The sequence below is a fragment of the Triticum aestivum genome, chromosome 6B (genome assembly GCF_018294505.1).
Source record: "Triticum aestivum cultivar Chinese Spring chromosome 6B, IWGSC CS RefSeq v2.1, whole genome shotgun sequence".
NCBI lineage: Eukaryota > Viridiplantae > Streptophyta > Magnoliopsida > Poales > Poaceae > Triticum > Triticum aestivum.
Genome location: NC_057810.1, coordinates 33,433,954 through 33,439,490, shown reverse-complemented (window position 1 = coordinate 33,439,490; position 5,537 = coordinate 33,433,954). Strand labels below are relative to the sequence as shown.

At 43.3% G+C, this 5,537-nt stretch overlaps 1 long non-coding RNA gene across 2 annotated transcripts; it reads left to right on the top strand.

The window, feature by feature from the left end:
• The first annotated feature begins 673 nt into the window (after window positions 1-673).
• On the top strand, window positions 674-1,693 carry LOC123133307 (uncharacterized). 2 transcript variants are annotated; one of them, XR_006465220.1, is made up of 4 exons: window positions 674-972; window positions 1,157-1,228; window positions 1,316-1,420; window positions 1,514-1,692. It is a non-coding gene; the product is annotated as an uncharacterized lncRNA (long non-coding RNA). The 2 variants fall into 2 exon arrangements; XR_006465219.1 differs by having other exon boundaries at window positions 680-972; window positions 1,316-1,693.
• Window positions 1,694-5,537: the final 3,844 nt, after the last annotated feature.

The following is a 5,537-nucleotide window of genomic DNA, read 5'->3' as shown; positions in this document are numbered from 1 at the left end:
GGTGGTGGTACATACGGCTACAATGGCAACTTTATGCACTTCAGTGGAAACACAAGATCTCTTATCAGGCTATGTCGACGCGCGTCTGCGTCGTTTCCTTGCTGAAGGTGGTGGACTGAAGCTTGGCTTTGTGGATGAGAACCCGGAGTTCAACCTTGTATTGGACTCGCCATCATCAGCGCACGAGGAGTTGTGTGTATTTTGTTTTGATGTCGTGTTTAACATAGTGTTAGTGCCTATCTAGTGGAGTTACTGTCGCGAGGCATGCGGCCTCTGGTTTTCTTGTCGTTTTATTTCCAAATCGATGTTGTTCGTCTGCTGGATTTTGCATTATCAATAATACATGACTACATGCATCGTCCAGATGCAAAGGCTAGCGATTATCCTCCTTTTCGAGAAAAAAATGGTGTAATATACAAAAGAGAAGGCATCGAGTTGGAATGTACATACAAAGTTGCATGCTCATTAAACCCATTAACAGTCGCGGAAGGAGCGCCCGCTCGCGTATGCCACGTCGATGGTGTGGGTTGGGCAGGAAAGATAGAAACCGTGATGAAAATAATAGCGAGAGAAAAAAAGGATCGCGATTGGGCCCTCTCTTCCGCTTCCCTTACCTTCTCCCTCTCCCTCTCCCTCGTCTGCCGCAGCCGCCACCACCACCGGCGACCTCCTCCATGGCTGACACACCACCCCCTTCTCTCCCCCCTTACCTTCTCCTCATCAGCGACCTCCTTCCCTCCCCCTCGCCCCAGATCAAAGAATAGGCCCGGATGCGACGCGGGCTCAGATCCAGCACGCCCACAACACTGCTTTTGCTAGAGGACGCCATGGAAAAGGTGCTCTGGCCCTGGTACTGCAGCCATGGAGAGGTGCCCTCCCATCTTTATGTGCGTGTTTGTTGGATGGTGAGAAAAGATAACTGGATCAAGAGCTACTTCGATGCCATCCTCGACATCGGCAAGTCAGCCGATGGTGATCGCCCCTCCCTGCTTCTCCTCAATCATGCCCACTTCTCCCTGGCTGCCTACTCCGTCAAGGAGATCATCCTCGATGCACAAATCCCAGCCTTTTGGATTTCTCGTTTTTTCTTCCAATTTGACTAAGCTTGTTCTGAGTCTCTTTCTGTGTTTCTCTTCTTATTCTTCAGGGACTGAAGGTGGCGTATAGGACCAAGGAGAGGAGCAGCGGGCCAGGAGGTCTGACCCTCCCCTATGCCCCCATGGCCATGGTTTGTACTTTCTCATGTCAGCTTTTTGAGAGCTCTCTTTTATTCCTGCCGAACTGCACATTAATTTATTTATTTGGATATGCTTAGTGGTCGTTAACAATCAGAAATCTCGAGGTCGCGGCAGAATATGTTTTGCAAAATGCATCAGATAGAGCCCTCAAAGATAAGGACAATAATGCTCAAGGATTTGTTGTGGGTTCTGCAACCTATTTATCTTCTGCTTTTCAATTATATTTTCTGCCATTTACTTTTAGACTCATTCTCATTCTCTATCTAAATATGTAGGGGCAATGAAATCATATTTGTTCTCTGGGGTTATTGTGTGGATGAATTTGATGTTGAGAATGTCCGTTTTGTTGGCGAAAAGGCCCCAGTTATTGGGATATTTCTTTTTTTTAACACAATTATTGGGATATTTCTGAGCACACTGCCAATACACTTTCAAGGTCCTTATTTTAACCATGATTTGCATCATCTCAAAATGCAGGTGTGTACTGGGCATTCTACTTTGTTATTCCTCTTTAATAAGCACAGTATGGTAGTGATGGTTATTGGCCTATGGAAATGAGATTATTGAACTGTTACGCCAACTGTTTCTTACACGGCTTTCCATCATTGCCAAGCAGAAGTATGCATCTTGCAACATTTCCTTGCTTTTAGAATTGTTTGTACTGGAAAACCAGGACCTAAACTGGTGCTACTGGCCTACCTTTTCTTCAGGGAATGCCCAGCAGACCTGGAAGATGGTATCCGCAGTTTGATTATTGCAGCCCCAATGGTGCTTTGAACGCAGTCAAATGTGCGACCTTTTTTACAAGAAGTATGGGAAAGATTTCGTTGCTGCTGCAGTTGACATATGCCCAAATGTTTGTGTATTTCATTTATTTTTCTGCAAAGCCATTTGTTGTCACTACTGCATGTATTTTATGGTCACTATTGAAATCAACGATGTCCTTCTGAAGGTAATTGAGAAGTTGTCAGTCAATAAGCCGTGTAGGCAATTTAAGTTGGAAGTTCTTAAGGATATAGCAAAGGAGCATCAGATAGATTGGGATAGGAGCGAGGCTGAGCAGGAACTTCTTAAACCTGCTGAAGAGCTGATTTATGTAATACTAAAACTGCAATGCCACATACTTTTGTTTTACATTGTGTATAGTCTTTGAGCTAATAGGCTTTAACTTCTGAGCAGCAAGTATGGAATTTGGCAAGTTATTGTGTCTCTACAAGGCTTCTACTCGCAATGGAGTTGTTTGCAGCATTTTGAAATCAAGTTTCTATATATAATACACACATCGTGTTTGTGATTGCTAGTTCGGTCATCCTTTTGAACAAAAAAGGCACCGGAAGGGGTGGCTTGCTAGCACCGCCCATGAACATCTCAGGCAGAGATATCCGATACAATCTTACGTTTGTTTACATTCTCCATTTAATGATATATGCATGTGTAACTAACCATTTATGTTTGTTTATAAGAATTTTACATGAGTATTCCTACACATAGATGAATATCCTCCTGATGCTAATCAAGGATTCGATATTCCATAAGCTTTGGTTAACTTGTGTGAGTTAATTCTAGGAGAAGATAATTTGCAACAGATCCAATGTTTGTCTCACATATACTAGAAAACTTTCAAGGTAAATATATGATATTTACTACCTTGAGAGTTTTAGATATTCTTCTTTTATCTTCTCATTACAATATTATTATGTGATGCAGGAAGATAATGTGATGAAGTCATACACAGAAGTGTTGATTGTTCCCTTGATCCTTGACAGCGCATCCTCACCTCACAGGACTCGCGGCTCAAGCCGTCGTTGTTGTGCTCCTGCAATTGTCCACTAACAGTATTTATTTTGCTTATTCATTGCGCCACAAGTATCTCTTGAGAAGTATTCTTGTACTCCTGCAATTAAAATTTCTGGATTTAGTGATGGCACCGTCCAAAACAAAGAATTAGTTGTCAGCAATATCCACAGTTTTATTATTAATAGATTTGGGTTTATAGCATGGAAATAACACGTATGGCATTATTGTTCTCTGTTTATGGATCTTGCATTGGTTTGGTTGAATGATTTTGAATTTCCTTTATAGTATATATACATCAGTCAGTCAATTATTTATTAGTGGTAATCCGTAATTGTCACAGCAACATGCTTCATGTAAGGAGATCTTTCCACTCTGAGATCGTGTTTCAATCTTTATTTCCTCTTGCCTCTGTATCCTTGGTCTCTTGATAAGAGGTGTATGAATGTGGTTGAAAAAAATACCAAAAAAGTTTGATTAGTTGTGTGCAGCTATCGGTAGAGTTGTGATATATCTTTAACCATTGTCGCTTGTCTACACTGTCAGCGCGTTAACAACTACGGAAGCTTGATTAGTGCGCCCAATAACGCCTCAAGAGGCGCCACCAGGTGGCGCCCTAACAACTAGTGTGTCACCAAATGCAGCATATATACGGGTGGTGGCGGTGTTGTGCTGGGAGAGGGTAATTTGTGGACCATGTCACGGGCGCGCTTGAGGCAGTTGTTGTAGGTGGTCGAGGTTGGTTTGGGTTAGCTTCCACGGCTGATACTTAGAGCATGTACACATGGACTTGTCAAATCTAGCGCCCTACGTTCTCGAACGCGCCCGGGCGCCTTTCCTGATAATGATCCGGCACATCTCAAAATCCTCTTTCACAAATGAATATATCAATTATGAAACCTCAAATCTATAAAATTACATGAAAATTAAAACTAGTCTAAATTTTCGCCACCAGTCGTCCTTGTTGTTCCGGCTCTGTGCATGTCCGGTTGCGGGTTGAACCTTTCACCGGTTGAGCCCTTCATTTTCCTCTTCCACAAATGAGTCCAAGCCTATCGGGCAGACTCCTCTCGGGAGCGGCGGAGCACAATGCAGACGGCCATCTCCTTCTCAAGGCCGTGTGGGATGAGTTCCTAGTCAACATATATTGGAAGGTGTAGGACTCGGATTCGTTGCACGCCATGTTGAAGAAGGCTGGAGATCACCGGAAGGGAGCTTGGGGGCAGAGTGGAGTGGTTCGGTCTAGGAAGGGGTTGAGGACGAATATATGTGGGGTCAAGGTGGGACAGCGTGGTCCGGATCTGACGTGGCGAACGTGCCCAGGCCACCCCAGATTTGGGCTAGATAAGCGGGGTGCCGATGATCAGCTGAGGCATTTGGGTTTTATCGGGTCGTCTGACCGGACATAGGGAGGGATGTTTGGGGAGCCCTTGTGTAGATGCTCTTAGATTTCCAGGACTTAGAGGATGATGTAGAGCTTCAGCTTATGAAGTCAAACAGACTTCATGACTGGTATTTTAGGTCAGAATAGTTGTGAGAGTATGAGTGGCAGGCTCTTTTGACTGGCGTGTCACTGATTCTTCTAGGAAGATACCAAAAATATCTAGAAGATACCAAAACAAAAGTTGCTCCTACCTTCGAACGGGGTACTTCAGAATACCCCACTTTGCAAACAATTTTTTAGGGGGCAGCTACACGTCGTTACGGAAATTGAAGTGAAATTGAAGAGGGTGGGTCCAAACTTTAGATCACACGGTACATGAGAATTTTATAGCTCCGTAGTCCGTACGTGATCATGGTTAATATCAATCCCAAGCATGTCCACATATTATAAATGCTAGATCCAATGGCTATAAAATGGCCTGTGCATCATTCTTAATATGTAGGCGCATATATCTTGCAAAATTTCGAACTTAAGCAAAAATGGGTTATTAGCCCAACTAAATTTTCTGGAGCTCCAATAAGTAATAGAGGCATATAGCAAATTTTCGAACTTCAAAGGTCAAAGTCATCGGTGGCTAACCTTTTTTGGAACTTTAGTGGGTAACAAAAAGTTAACCACATGGGTTCCGTGTCAAGCTCTCTGTAAAAATCTATTTCGAAGAGGCTAGTGTAAGCTAGAATCTAGAGTACACAATACATAAAAAAAACATTATAGCTCTGTACTTGACCATCATTAAGATTGATGCCAAACCATCTCTATAGAGGGAGATGCTAGATCGGTGGCTATAAAATGTCCAGTGCATCGCTCTGTTACCTAGGAGCCAAAGCAAATGCAAGGTGCTAAAAGGAGAAACCAGAATAGATGTTTCAGGATCATTTGTGAATGGTAGGTCTCGGGATGGCGAGCGTCTTGTAGACTATCTTTCTTGATATCTTTCACAGGCTAGCCTGGATGATACCTGTTGCACCTGAAAGAAGAGAAGTCAACAAATCCATAGGAAACAAGTGTGAAGGGCCCGGACCAGAAGAACATCCAGCACGACTGCCACTATACAAGCACAC